The following is a 16,164-nucleotide window of genomic DNA, read 5'->3' as shown; positions in this document are numbered from 1 at the left end:
GGTAGGTAGACAGTGTATGCACCCTTCTATTCCTCTAAAAATGCATGGATCCATATGACCCCACCAGCCCTCACACGTCATCCAATTTGGCATAGATCCAATAGCCACTTCCAATGTGCAGACAGCTAAGCGTATGTAACTGTCACAGAAATTAAAGTTTTAACCGCAAAGTCACATGTTGAAGAAATACAGGGCACAATCATGTACAGCACTGAATGCCATGTGTAAGTGCCATGGGGGCTGAGCATCAAGGCCCATATGAATACTAAAATGCACGGTCAGTAGGTAAAAGAAAGTAAAGTACAAGATATGACAAAGGTATGCATAAGATTACAATGGCAAGTCCTTGATCAGATGTAATGTCTTCCATGCAGAGAAAACAAAAAAAAACCTTCACACAAAGTTGTCGTGCTGCTAGTCGTTAGATGTCGACATGTCGTTGTAATCACACAATCTGTACGTGGAGCATGGTATTTATCGACACGTCACACCAGGGACAAGTAATGTATGTACCTCCACATAATGTCATGATGCTCAGTACCATGCAGCCAAGCAAAGGGACATCAATGTAAACTGTGTGGTGTATCGCATGTAGCATCCAAACATCTAACACCAAGCCTGTGGGGTGCACTTCAATGACCATTTCACCTCTGTCCAACAGGAGATCAACAATTGACTGCAGAAGAAGAGAACACTGACCTGCAGAGCCAGTCTCCCCCCCACAGAACATGGACCCTCGGATGCAGACTCCCTCAGTTTCTCGGATGCGTAGAACGAACCTGGCCCATCCGAACTGCCAGGGTGCATCACGTCCCAGTCTCCCACTGTTACCACCACCTCAGCAATAACAACCGCGCTGGACCCTGCTGCAACGACCTGTGCGGCCTCAACTACCACCACCACTACCACCAGTGCTACCTGCAACACTGTCCCTGCCTCAGAGGATACCAACACCACCCAAAAATCAGAGGAGGGCAGGGAGAGTCTGTGCATGCATCGAGTGGCAATGACACAGGTCCTGGACAGCAGGGCAGGTGGGAGGGCAACTGGGGGACAAAATTGACATGACACTGGTACTGAAGCCCTGACAAACATCGCCCAGTTCTTGGGGCATATGAACAAACCCAGGGACATGTGGGCCAGGTCCTGGAAGAAGTGCACGAGCTCCGCCTGCTGCTGAGGTCCATGGACACGCGTATGATCCAAATCGTGGACCTCCTGGGCCAGCTTGTGGGTGTTCTGAGGGACAGTCATGCGGCCCAAAGGACAGCTCAACCTCCCTCCAGTGGCCCGCAAGACGTTACTCCCACCACCACAGCTGCGGCCACAGAGAGGTGTGAGCTGGAACAGGATGACTTCTCAGACACCACTGAGCCTGCAGCAGAAGCCTCCCCTGGAAAATGCAAAAGGGGCCATCCTAGAAACCCTACGGGAGGATCACGTGGCAAAGCACAAGCCAAACGCAAGTCAAAGAGCCAGCCATGATGGCACCTCTCTTCACCTTGACATTGACTTTTTTGACTATCCTTACCCACACTGCCATGTTGATGGCAGGTGTCTGTTGGACTGTGTCACCACATCAATGTGGTGACTACCATATTGTCTCGTCTAAGATCACCGACAACTCATTGATTCACTTTGCACCATTTGCTTAAATCCCACTTGTCTGTCACAATTCATGTCTCCTGGGAAAATGGATGTAGCTGTCCTTGCAGGTCATCATAGCGGACAGGACATCACATAGCATCATGCTGAACATTGGTTGAGACATCCCACCTGCGCTGGACACCCTGTACTGGAACAAACCAGTTGCAAAGAAATGCAAGGCTGCCATTACCTTACACGTTGGTGTCAAAGCAGTTTGATATGTTCTGCGAGGCCTCAGATGGGGCTCCAACTGAGCACATAGGTCTTGGAGGGTAGGTCGGTCCAAACGGAATTTATGTATGATGTCCTCATCCTCCATTTCCGCAAGCAATGTGAATGGACGATGCACATTTGGTCGCCTCCTAGGTGAGATGAAAGGGGACACGTTAATTCAATCCCCCTATGAGGTGTGTCAACCATCTTACATTTTGACTGACACAGCGCCAACAATGACTAGCTGGAAACAACTGCGCAGAGCTGAACGCACACTAAGGGGCTTACCTTGTCAGTCAATCCCACCACTGAATTGGGTGCAGCAGAAGGTCTCTCCCCGCCACCGCAGTCTTCCATACCAGCGCGGCCGCAGAGAGGGAGGGACCACAAGTCCCACGAGCCCTTGCGGCCGGAAGCCGCCACCGCCATCACTCATTTCCCGCCAGGAGGCGTTTAAATTCCGAGGAGACTCCCGGCAGAGCGGGCGCAGAGCTGAACGCACACTAAGGGGCTTACCTTGTCAGTCAATCCCACCACTGAATTGGGTGCAGCAGAAGGTCTCCCCCCGCCACCGCAGTCTTCCATACCAGCGCGGCCGCAGAGAGGGAGGGGCCACAAGTCCCACGAGCCCTTGCGGCTGGAAGCCGCCACCGCCATCACTCATTTCCCGCCAGGAGGCATTTAAATTCCGAGGAGATTCCCCGCCCCGCGGGATCGCGCGCGGGTGGCGCCGGGTTAAGCCCGGGACAAGGGCGGGCTGTCTGTGGCCGTCCGGGGCTGGCCGAGGCTGGGCTGGGCCACCCATCTAACATCTGCTGTGAAAGAGGTACTGCTCAAGGCTACAGATTGCATATTTGTAAACTATGGGGAAAAAGCGTTGTGACCTGGCCAAACCAAGTGGAGGGGGAGCAGCAATGTTAGATTCATATTTGGTGAAGGTGTCGACTATGTTAAACGATGAAATTGAAAGGACTGAACGTAGACTTTCGCTGGACCCTTCTTGCATTACAGACCTCACAGGTGGCGACAGGCCAGAGTGTATCACCCCCCTGGTACAAGTCATATCGCCAGATATTCCTCGGGCCTTCATTAGTCAAGAAAACACTCTTGGTGCCATACAGGAAAACTGTGAACATTCCCTAGTTGGGAAGTCCCCTAATAGCAACAGAGATGCATTACCCAGCCCATCCCTCTCGCCTACGTTGAGACGACACACTAGGGCTGGTGGGTTAGGACGCCCAAGCAAAACGACACAACAGAAGAGAGGTCGGGCACCAAAAACCACACCCAAAGTATCCGACCAACAATCCTTAAATAGCCTTCCTTCCCTAATGGACTTATCTAGCTCCCTTTCAGCAATTCTGTTAGAGAAATTAGATATCGCCATAGCTCCCATTTTGACCAGATTGATTTCCATAGAGGATAAGGTGATCACCTTAGAGCGAAACATCGGGATAGTTTCTCAAGCTATTCCCTCTCTCACTCGACCCTCTTTTGGCTCACGAGAGGCCAAACGCCCACAACCTATAACTACCAAGAGACAGGTGGAAAGAAAGGAAACCTCCCTAATTCGCTCTAATGTGTGTGTCCATACTGATAAAGATGGTTTATCCCTAATGGCAAGAGATCCAGTACTAACCACTAGCGACAATAATACACTAGAGCCAGTGGCCTCTCTAGTCCAGTCTGCGACAAATGGGAATATCCCGGTGGATAATCAAGAGTTACCTTTAGAGGGAGAACCATTTCAATGCGTTCCAGAGGCCCTTCCCTTGGTACTTGTCTTGGCCAATGCCCCTCCCCTGGGTCCAGGTCAGGTAGAATCTACATCCACCCTCATTAATAAAGCGACGCACTGGCTAACCAACAATATTAGGATATTCAAAGAGGGCAGGCATAAATTGGCACGCGAAATTATAATGGCTAGAAGGGTGTCTTGGTGTGGTAACCTAAAGAAACGCTTTAAGGGTGATTGTATAGTGGTAAACTTTTCAAGCCCACAAGTGCTGTCCAATGTTCTGGCTAATCTATTCCCCCCACAACATAGAGAGTCGTCGATAATACCCTTGACAATGGACTTTTTCTATGGGAAAACAGTGCGTACAAGAAACCCCGACAGGTCATGGGCGAAACATTTGCATACTCACCCTCCCATTGGGAGGCATATTGCACCACGGTGGGAGGGTGAGAGCACTAGCAACAGGTTTGAGATTCTTAACAGCATGGATGATTTTGATTGACTTCAGGAGGACCAAACAACGCCCATAGGTGATAATCCCCAGAGTAATGGTGTTGCAACTATCCAGCCCTTGGGCAATAATGTCTCAGGTCAAGCCCTTATCAAACCCCTACATCCAATACTATGCCAGCCTGCTAACCAGGGTCTAACTTTTGATTCCACGCCTCTCTTAGGTACAAACTATAATTGTAGTATAAAAGAGAGATGTATCACTATGACAAGTACTACGCTGAATTCCCAATCTCCCGGGCCAAAAAAGCCAAATCAAATTCTTACCAAGGAGAGTGTAACAAAGGGAAGAAAGGCGAGACTCCCCATTTCGAATACCTCCTCCTTGCTAATGACAGATCTCTCCCTGCTCTTGTGGAATATTGCTGGCCTGGGTAATAAGACAGGATCCCCGGAGTGGTGCAGCTTTATAGACAAATTTGACATTAATATTTTCCAGGAAACCTGGTCTATTTCCCCTATTAAAGGGCCGACCTGCAGGGGGACTGGTGATCTGGGTTCGACAGAGTTTGCATTGCAAGGTTGTACAGGCTGAGCTTACGGAAAAGGATATTCTGATGATCAAATTGGTATGGCCTAACGGCCCCAGGGTGGCTATTTCTAATGTATACGCCAGGGGTACAAAAGGGGGGCACACATCAGAGGTAATTGCTGCATTAGACTCCAGATTAGGAGCCCTTTCCGACCAGTTTTTTACTATAGTAGGAGGGGACTTTAACACCACCTACGAACCACTTGGCCATGAGGACAAGGACCTCTCTGAAGAGCAGGACCTTAGATGGGGAGTACCTAAATTGGAAATTCCCATAATAAAAAGATGGTCCTCCACAGCTATCCAACTAAAAGCGCTGTGTCTTGAACGAGGCCTTAGAGCAGCAAACGGGAGAACCCCCTCAGACATGCAGGGAACCAACACGTTTGACAATGGGAGGAACAGCAGCCGGATTGACTACCTCTTGGTGGACTTAAGACTGTGGCCTTGTCTAAGAGATATGGCCATTGAAACCCGGCTGGAAAGTGATCATAACCCCCTTTGTTCAAAATTCCAAGTTAACAAGGGGGCTAAAGCCGAATCTCCCAGAGATGGGTTAACCACACTAGATATAGTTGCTTCCAATAATCTGCGCCGGATTAAGTGGATCAATCTTATCGAGGATCCTGGTAAAATGGATGCGCTCAAAGACGAGGTTGTGGGTGAACTGGCTCGTCTCAAGACCCTTTGTAGTGACCAAGCCTCTCCATCCATCATGACAGAGTCACACTCTTCCCTCTTTCTCAGACTTAAAACTTTTTTTGTTAGAGAGAGGAACCCTAGAAAAAGCGGGGCTGTGTCAGCAAAGGCTAAATGGTATAACATTCACTGTAAGTCAGCTCGTAACAATCTAAGCTTAGCACTAAGGACAAGAAACCCCACCAAAATAAGAGAGGCAAGAGATAAATACAGATCCGCTCAACAAGTGGCAAAAAAACAATGGGATGAGGAGAGGTGGCGGAATTTGAAACTTGCTTGTGCATCCAAAGATTCCAAGCAGTTTTGGAACATTGTAAAGTGGGATAGAGGAGGCTTTGCCGAACCTCCCCACAACAATGTTGCCCAGACCCATTGGCTAGATTTTTTTAAACCCCAATACGCCTGCAGCCCAGGCGACGAGGAGTGCCCTTTACCACAAGAAATCTTTTATCAATCCCAGTTATTCACAATCAATGATGTCAACCTGGCAATGGATTGTGTGACAGGGGGCAGAGCTCCAGGTATGGATGGCATTCCGGTGGATGTTTTCTTGAGTGATAGACCAACCTGGTGCCAATACTTTGTACTTCTAGCCAATGCTCTGGCCAGGGGTACTCCAATTCCAACATCTTGGAAGGGTGCAGAAATCATTCCGGTTTTCAAAAAAGGTGACAAATCCCTACCAAGCAACTATAGACCCATCAGTCTTATAGACTCTGCCCAAAAACTGTTGGGTTGATTAGTTTTAAACAAAGAGGAATCCTGGATTGAGGATAATACCATTCTATCCCCATAACAAGGTGGTTTCCGCCCTTGCACTAGCTCTGTCGATCAGGTCTTTTATTTTATCATGCTCTATTGGAGGAATGTGGTTTTAAATAAGGGGTCGCTATACGCAGTCTTCGTAGACTTAAAGTCGGCCTTCGACTTGGTTCCGCGTCGGAATCTCTGGAGAGTCCTTGCTGATCTGGGGATGGCCCCGGAGTTATTGACTATTATCGTTCGCCTCCATCAGGAGTATTTCGCCAGAATCAGATGGGGGGCACAGGGGGAGGTCACGGACGCATTCCCAGTCGAGCGTGGTGTTCGTCAGGGCTGTGTCCTGGCCCCCACCCTATTTTCACTCTACATTAATTGAATAGTTAACCATCTTCGTAGTTCCCCCACTGATGCCCCTGTAATAGCTGGCGAACACGTACCCGTCCTTATGTATGCGGATGATACGCTGATTATTTCAAGGACTCCCAGCGGCCTACAGAAGGCAGCTAACGCCTTTTGAGATTTTTGCCAGGAGCATGGACTTGTAATTAATACATCAAAAACAAAGTTCATGGCTATCAACCCGCATAAATCTTTTGAGGTAGTATTACGCTAAACAACACTCCTTTAGAGCAAGTAGAGGTATTTTCATACCTAGGAATCCTACTCCAGAACAACATGTGTTGGAAGCGCCACCTGGACATGGCTACTCTAAAATTCCATCAATATGCGGGCGTTTTATTGTCCACATTTAAATCTTCCATCACCAAACCAATCACCCCAGCACTAGAGATATACAATATGAAAGTGCTGAGCGCCACCCTGTATGGGTCTGAACTATGGGGGTTCAACAATTTGTGCAAACTCTCCAGAGCAGAAAATAAAATTCTGCGCTGTTTAGCCGGCGTCCCTCACAGTACTCCCACTGTTCCTCTTTTACTAGATCTAGGCAGAAAAGCAGTGGCCGACATAGCGAGGTTGCGTCCACTCTTATATTGGAGACGAATCTGGACCACACCCGAACTTTCACACCATGCTCAAGCTCTAAAGGATGTAATTCTGGCAGACCGATTCCACAAAATTCATTGGCTTTGTGAGATCAGATCACTTACGGTAAAACTAGATCTTAAACCTTTATGGGAAGCCCCGGACTCAACACCCTTCCCATCAAAAAAGCAACTAAAGGCCATATACTGTGAAAAGGTCTCTTTAACAATTCTTTCAGCCAATATGAATACAAACCTTACAGGCCGTTTCTTAGAGTTTAAGTCTAAACCATGGTGTGAATCCTATTGGGATATCATTGAGAGCCCCCTAGATCGCAAACTGTATTTTCAGTTTAGGGCAGGATCACTGCCAGTAAAAGCTTTTACATATAAATGGGTGCAACCTCATGATGATAAATGTACCAAGTGTCCTGACCTGGCTGAGACAATAGTCCATCTATTTTTTGTATGCCCCCTTTATACTGGTCCAAGACGCAAGTGGTTGAAACCCATCTGCTCAAATAAAGGGAACACGACGGTACAATGAAGCTATGAGGATACTAGAGTCTGACTGCACTCCTAGAATAGCAATTGCCGTAGCTAAATTTTTAAGAGGGGTCTGGATTATTCGCACTCATCTTGCACAATCCTAGTTGCTAGCCTAATCACTGCTGATGTCCCTAACACTGCTGGTTTCTAGGCTTTTAGTAAATTTTAGTAGTCACATATGAATTTTAAGAGTAATATTCGACAATCACTGAATGTATTTAATACTTTTTTATTATGTGTAAATCTATGTACTATTTATTCGTTTTGTGATATATGTATTGTTCGTGCTTTTATGACATGTTGTCGAATAAAGCTATTTCAAATCGGAAACAACTGCTTACAGCACAATTCACATGTAGAGACACCTTGATCCAAAGTAGTTGTACACGTGTCCAGTATATACATAGCGAGTACCCCCAAAACAGATTCAGACTATGTGAATGCCAAATGGTACATTCCAACATCCTGTGTCACCAACCCTGAGAGTAGTCAACACAGCACATGTGTGAAACAGCAACAATGCTGGCTTCTATGTAGCTGCAGTACCTTCCACAACTTCTTGCGTGATCCGGAAAGGGCAACCATTACCAACACAATGAGCACAGTGTGTGCATAAAGCTCAAGTATATACATGAGTTCAGCAATCTACACAGTGAAATAGGCACATTATGGAGTAAGTCCATCATGACTGTGGGTTGCTTAGCCATCTCACACATTGACATGTGTACACATTTGAGAGTCACTCACACAACAGTTCTGTGTACATGCACAACAACATCATAAGTCACATGTGAGGGAGTACACGCCAATGCATGTATTCCTGTGCACTGACATGGCATGTGTAGGCATCAGTGAGTTAAATGTCACACTGACAATTGATTACACTATCTGGTGGCATGATTCATAGTAAGTGTCTGCTGTTCAATGCTGAGAACTGGCCATTGCCACAGCATGATGTGTCCATAGGTGCTGCAAACGTGCACTGCCACCGCAATCATGGCCATTGGCACCAATTGCAAGGTGCCAAATCGCGGTAGCGACCGCATGGCCCCTGCGGTGTGTCACCACCAATGCCCATGCCCCTACAGTCAATGGGAACTGCAATCGCGGTAGAGAAATACACATTTGAAATTCGCGGTAGGCGTGCTCCGCTGCCGCGGGGCCAGTCATTGGATGCACTTGAAAGATGCACAATTGCGGTAGCGACTGCCTGGGCCCAGCGGTGTGACATCGCCAATGCCCATGCCCTTACAGTCAATGGGAACCTCAATCGCGGTAGAGAAATACACATTTGAAAATCACTGTAGGCATGCTCCGCGACCGCGGGGCAGGTCATTGGTCACATTTGAAAAAGCTGACCTGGAACACCAATTGCAGCAGCTGAGTACCACTGAAACAACCCCAGGGGGCTAAATATGTCTGGGAGAGAGCCACACATTTCCACTGCACCCAGACACTGCTGACTGACACTCTTTACCACCAACTGCTGCTGTTCCTGTCTCCTGGACCCAGTGATGGCAAGAACTGAGAACATCAGGGCCCGTCCCTTCACCGCAGAGGAGCTGGAAGTCCTGGTGGATGAGGTGCTCTCACAGTATGGGAGGCCATATGGTGCTCCTGATGTCATGGTATGTGTTTCAGAGTGAACGTAGGAGAGTGCAAAGAGTACACACACAAAGTTGATCTGCTGCAGTATGTGCCTGAGAGTGTGGGTTTGTGTGATACAGTGCCTAGCATGCTGACTTCAGGTAAATGGGGTTTGTAGCCTAATTTACACAGATCCCTGGCTGCATTTCAGTATGGGAGGGACATGCAGTGTTTTTGCAACCATAGGGTGACACTGCTGGTTTGGAAAGTGGAAGTCAGAACAGACATTGCCTATGCTAATGGATGTCTGAGTCCATGAGGTTTTCACATGCTCATTTGTGACATTGCAAAGGTTTTTCACCCAGAGGGTAGTGAAGGAAGTGTTTGTGCAAAAGGGAAGGTGCACCAAGTTTGGAATAAAACGTGGAGGAAGAAGTGCTGTTGCTGTTATCGTATGTTATTAAGGATACTGGCCATTACAGAGGATACCTAAATTGTGGGGTGTTGAATGATGTTGTTCAACTCACAACGGCATTACAATTGATGTCAAGGATTTGGGCCACTACCAAGGTTACCATGACTGTGGGGTATTGAACGGAGTCGTGGAATTTACCAATTTATTATAATAATCAATATTTGAGATCTCAAGATATCTTATATTTATATGCTTTAAGGATGCTTTGGTTCATTAACACAGGCAGACTGTGCCTTGATCCAAATAGATAAGCCCTGATGAAGTTCCAGTTGTGGAACGAAACGCGTTGGCTGATTTCCAGCTCTTACTTTCTACGACAATAAAGATATTTTTGGATACACCTGGAGTTAACTGACTTTGCTATGGAACACCTTCCCTTTTGCACAAAGTTTGCTTATCTGGTTTCCAGTGGAGCGGAAGTGCGGCAGGCTCAGGAAGTAGTTGCACAGACTTTTTAACTATATATATTCACATGGGATTCGATGTGCTGAACCCTGGTCAGCCGCACTTTGATCTTCTTTGTAATACTGAAGGAAGTGCGTTTGACTTTTATATTGCCACCATGGATATGTAAGCATGATGCACAAGAGTCAAATGTCTGAGGATGACACTCTTGGTGGAAATTCCCATATGACACAGCAGATTGTTGTCCTTCTGAAACATCCTCCCTCCATTATTTTCATTATATGTACTGACTCGCATGTGTAGGCACTGTTTGCCCTCTCATATTGTACATGCATGTGACAGTTCAGATGGCCCATGTTTAACCTCAGTGTGAGCCCCCCTGGCCTGCACAGTTACTGCCCAATTTGACAGGAACCCATCAATGAATGGACAGAGTGAGACATATGTGTTGTCTGCCACCATATTCATCAATGAGCTATCTTAGGCCTGAGGATAGCACAAGACAGACCTTGTGAGAAGGGTGTGAGAGTGTAAGATCATGTCCCTAAATGTGACCTCCATGACACAGTGAGCCATTTACTAGCCCAGGACATTGAGGGGTGTGTAGTGTTGATCACAGTGAGTCTGCCCGACACATCATTTCCAATGTAATGTATGTTTTGCTCCCTCACATACTGCATCGCAGATGAGGGCCTTCTTCACGTTGCTTTCTGTGCTGGCATTCTGCATGTCTATGAGATGGCCAGGGACTGTGTCCATCCTCATTCCTGCGTGCATTTATATATAATTATCTGATGCTAATGTAAAACGTGGCATGTTGAATGGCCTCTGCTAAACATACCTGAATAGCTGTGCTAAGTTTGTGCATGCTCCTGTACTGAGACACAGTGGTACATAACCCAGTGTCACTGAAACTTCCTCTTCTTGTCTCCCATGCCTGCAGCTTAAAGTCCACCAGTGTTAGGCCTTACGGAGGGCCATTGCACGCACGGTGCAGGCTCTGGGTGTGTCCAACCGATGGCACACACACTGTCACAATAGGTGGGCTGACATCTGCCAGCTGAGCGAAAACGTGACAGAGATGACGCTGGGCTGCTCCCTCGGACTGAAAGGTTGGGGCGCAGGAGCATGACACCACTAATGGCCCACATCTTGACAGTGACACAGCCAGAGCTGGATGGATGTGTGAGGGACCATCAGCAGCAAGTTTGGGGGTGAGTATTCTGAGAAGGGTGACTTTGGGTGTGAGTGACTGCATGTATCCCAACCCTTAGCCAGTGCGGAGCTCTGTGATGTTTCTAGTGTTATGCAATGGCTTGTAAGTGGCCTCTGTGTCATGCATTTGCGCTACATGTACTTTCTCATGAGTTTAATGTAATGGCCCTTGACATTGCATGCTGAGATGTGGCCTTATGGCATTGGCTGCATTAGGGGAGTCATGGACATCACCGGGCAGTGAACAGCAGTGTGCCTCATCTTAGTGTGCTTTCGTCGATGTGTGCAGTGCCTGACGTCAAAATTGTGAGAACTACACATCTGACACCAATGTGCAACGGTCGTTGTGCTTCATAACACAACATGGTGGGCATCAGTAGCTCATGGCCATAGTACAAGGACATTCTGGAGTCAGTATCTGTGTTGTCCCCTTAAAGTGACTCCATATGTGAGTGTGACAACATGTTGAGATGTACATCTATCTCACCTACAGGCACGTAGGAATGCTTCCTGAAATCTGTATGTCAGGTTACATGGAGGCACGGGCAAGCTATTTGGCTGTTTGAACATCACATGGGTCATTAATGCCAAGTATGCATGTTACCATGCATCTTCTGAGTTTGGCATTAAGGTTGCACATGCAGACTGCCCAGGATGGTGTGCAACATGGGGGTATCATAATCTATTTTTGGGCTTTGCTTGCATATGATGTTTGTGAGTATGGCACTATACTGAACCTACGTTTCTATCTATTGCAGCATCTACCGAGGGCACAGAAGAACAGGGGAAGGACACCAGTGGTGAGGCATCTTGCACAACTGATACACATGATCTCACTGACACTGATGTGACCAGCGCCTCGGAGGGGACAGGAGTGCCCTTGAAGAATCACGCCCAGAAACACCAACCTCAACGTCATCTGACTCCAGCGGTGACTCCTCGATGTTTGCGGGCACAGGGAGTGGGAAATCTGCCTCTTCTTCCACCACACATCATCCACTGCCCACCCTCCCGGCTACTAGCACTAGTGCTGCCCATGCCGGCAGCAGTAACAAGGGTAGAGTGTCCTTTCCCCCAGGCACTGCTGCCCCTGCCCCTGTCTCCCCTGCTGCCCTCAGTGTTGAGGCGGTGGACCTTTTGCACCAGCAGTGTGTGGGTCAGACTACTCTCCTGAATGCCTTCCAGGATCATGACAAGAAGTTGGAACAGGTAGTTGCCTTCATGGAGGGGATTCATTCTGACGTGGGTGGGCTACACAGATCTGTCCAGTCTTTGTCCTCCACAGTGACGGCAGCCATTCAACTGTCACATGCTCAAAGTCCAGCTCCAGTCCCTTCAGCAACCACCCTGCCAGTGGCAACATCTGATGAGATTGACCACACACCCCGGCCCTCAGGCTCAAAGTACTCAACACGCAGCACACAACAGCAGCACTCCAAGCGGACCAGAGCGCAGACACCACCTGTGAGAAGGTGGCCTGATATATGCTGTCCACTAATTCTAGTGGGCACCTTGTATCAGTCCAAACAACCCCTTATGGTGATAGATTAAAGACAACCTTTATTGAAAGCTATCCTAGTGGTAGCTATGGAGAGCAGCCTTCAGGCTAAGTCTTGAAGGAATGTAAAGCAGCTTGTTTTACCAGTCTATAATCTCTTGAATGATCAAATGAAAGGACAACCACACCAGGTATATATTTAAAATATATGTATTTAGGTTAACACACACCCCTCTAGTCTCTTTATGAGACTGGAGTTCGAAGTACTTAAGTTACAAGTGAGCAATCATCAGTAATAGCACAAAAACACGTTTGGGCCCTAGGGGCGTACCAAAGCATATACCAAAAAAGTGGTATAAGAACCAGGACTGGGATAGACACAAGGCCTAGAGCCTGTAGAATCGCTGGGACCCCAAGGAGCCACCCAAGGTAGTGACACAGGAGACAACGGGGACTGTATGCAGTGTGTGAACACAACCGCGGGTTCCCGTTAGCTTCTATGGGCAATGTCACGGTTGGAAATGTAAAGATTAGGGACACTTAGAATCGAGTCAGGACCAAACCTTTTTGGAGTTAAGAAGTTCTAGGGCTAGCACCCACGGGAGCACCAGAGTGATCGTGTTACCTCACCCAGGTAAGCTGGGTGCATAGGTGTCTTTTGGTGTCGGGTCGCGTCGTCGATTTCAATGGAAGCCTGCAGAGAACTGCTGCTGCAGTGAAGAGAAGTGTCCGTAGAGATCCAAGCCTGGATCTAGGATGGAAGGAACCGGAAAGCAGAGGGGACAGAGTCTGGGTCACTAGCCAGTGACCGAGGGCAGGATGGACCAATGCCCACAGATGTCGGGTGCTTCAGGTGAGTTGATAGGTGTCTTGACTCTTCAGCCACGAGGTCCAGGAGGCATCGATGAAGTCCACGGGCTGGATTCGAGCTGTACCACAAAGAGAATTGACCCAACAAGCCTTGGCAACGGCAAGTCACAGGAATTCATAGAAAGGACTGTGGTGCAGACCAGCAAGGTCTGAGGGACTCATCCTGCGAGGGTAAGTCAGGGCACGTCTGGAGCAACCAGGAAAGTCCAAGTAGAAGAGGAGTTGCCTTCGTGGGGACCTGATAGCGAACGGGCTAGTGATTGCAAAGGAGCCTTGAGTGGTCACACTTGAAACCTGCCCACGGGTCACTCGTGGAGTGGAGGCCAGCAATCTTCAGTGCAGAATGTGCTCAAGGCTGGGGCTACTCGGAGCCCAAAGCACAACTTCGAGGAGGACCAGGAAGAAAGTGTTTCTGCAAAAGTTCATGTTGTCCAGGGGTTATGGTTTCACATCAACCACGATAGCCACGGGCCTCAGCTTTGCTGTGGACTCAGAGTAGCCTCAGGGAAGTCTGGAAATCCACCTCTGGTGATGCAAAGACTTTGGCGTGAAGTGGGAGCTTCAGCGATGCAGACCGGTCAGTTGCTTCTTTGGTGCCTGCCAAGCAGGGGAGTCACTCCTTGACCCCAAGGGAGATTTCTTCAGTCTTCTAGTCTGGATAGAACGTTGAAGGTCCAGGATATATGTTGCAGAGTTTCATCCAGGGTAATCTAAAGTCCTAGGGACTGGATTCCTATACTTATACTAAGTTTAGGGGATGGACTAACTCTAAGGCCCCACCTATGGGTGGGCTTGGAAAGAGGGGTGGTTACACCCATTTCCTTTGTCCAGTTTCACGTCAGAGCAGGGGCAGGTAGCTCCTGCAACCGGTTTGAACTGGACTATTCACAGGGACAGCAAACGTGCCCCAGAGAGTGCTCCCGCCCAGCCACAATACACATCTGCCTGTCTGGGGAGGTGGTTACACCTCCCTTCGACAAGAAACCTATTGTCCAGGCCTCCCCTGCCGGAGTTTCGGTCAGCAGCAGGAGGTCAGACCCGTGTCTGTGGCAGAGGCATCCATTTTGTGATGCCAGGTCTCAGGAAAGTCCTACCGGGTTTGACCAGTGTGAACATGTCTTTCCCTCTAGACGACACCTCCCACAGGAACCGAAACCGCCTGGCTCCGATTAGCATTGCTCCAAAGTGGTTCCCTACCTAGGATGTGTGGAGCACGGAGCTGTGAATTCATTGATATTTGTGATCTGACATCTTCATTTAACATAGTATGATTATTACTTATTTGTGAGAATGTGGGTTGTGGGGGGAAGATCCCACAAATATAATCTAAGGCAATCTTTGTAGGTTTCAACACCATTCATTTAGAAAAAATTCTCTGCTCAACTCCTCATAGCTCTGGCACAAGCAGCATCCTTTTACCCAGGGAAATACATGATAGATTTACGCTGTACCAAACAACGTTAACATCACAAGCCCAACATAATACATTTCCCAAACAAATAAGGAAAAGTTTATGAAAAATGAATCAGCAATCTTACACAAAAATATTTTAGGACTGATTAACAGAACAAAATAATAATTTTAGGGAATGCCAAAAAATGCTCATAGGAACAATGGCAGAGTAGAAGTCACTGATGATCTAAGCCAGACATTTAGTCTAAAGTATGGTCAGCCAGTCTGCTCACAAACACATTAATGAGTGCACTACCATTCAGTACTCCCAGGGCAAGGTGGTCAGATGTGAGTTATGCCTAATTGTTGAAGAAAACTACGATCAATAAAATGGAAAATATAGATAAAGCGTAGCTTCTCCAACAAGGATTCATCCAGGGCGCAGCTTTGGGATGGGAGAGAGCAAATAAATAAGTAAATATAAAAAAATTATTCTTTCAGTGGAACAAAATAAGGTGTCTGACTTATCAAATTACTTGAAGGTTCGAACAGCAGCATTAGTTAAGGATTTATCATAAATGGATAGCGACTCTGACATATTTTCAGTCTGCTCTATGTTGGCTTCTCTTACTAACCATTATTCAGCTATAAGTTAGATCTGGAGCTAGCTTTATGAGAATGGCACTTATAAGGTGACCATTTTGACAGTGGAAAGCACATTGAACAGCCCCAATTTGTAGAATCTGTATTAGACCTTCCTTAAATTAACAAAATGTTTTAGGTTTTCCTTCCTGAGACTGACTATTGTAACATTGCTACGTGTGATCCCTGACGTGCGGGTAAAACTGCATGAGCTACAATAGGGTATTGCGAAATAGAGCAGCTCTGAGTCACACGGGGAGAGGATGGATGGCACGCCAGTCTCGATTCTGAAACTAGCCATTCCTCGGAAGCTGGGGAGGTGTCGTCGTGAATGGATCCTTTTGTTTTTTAGGTCTCGCCTGAGCCAGCGCATGCGCTGCCCTGGCGAGACATTTAGTAGCTGAGTTTTAAAAGTGCTACCCACAGGCTTTTGCCGGCCACCAGCTT

The sequence above is a fragment of the Triturus cristatus genome, chromosome 1_1 (assembly GCF_964204655.1).
Source record: "Triturus cristatus chromosome 1_1, aTriCri1.1, whole genome shotgun sequence".
Taxonomy (NCBI): Eukaryota; Metazoa; Chordata; class Amphibia; order Caudata; family Salamandridae; genus Triturus; species Triturus cristatus.
This window is presented reverse-complemented; position numbering follows the sequence as displayed.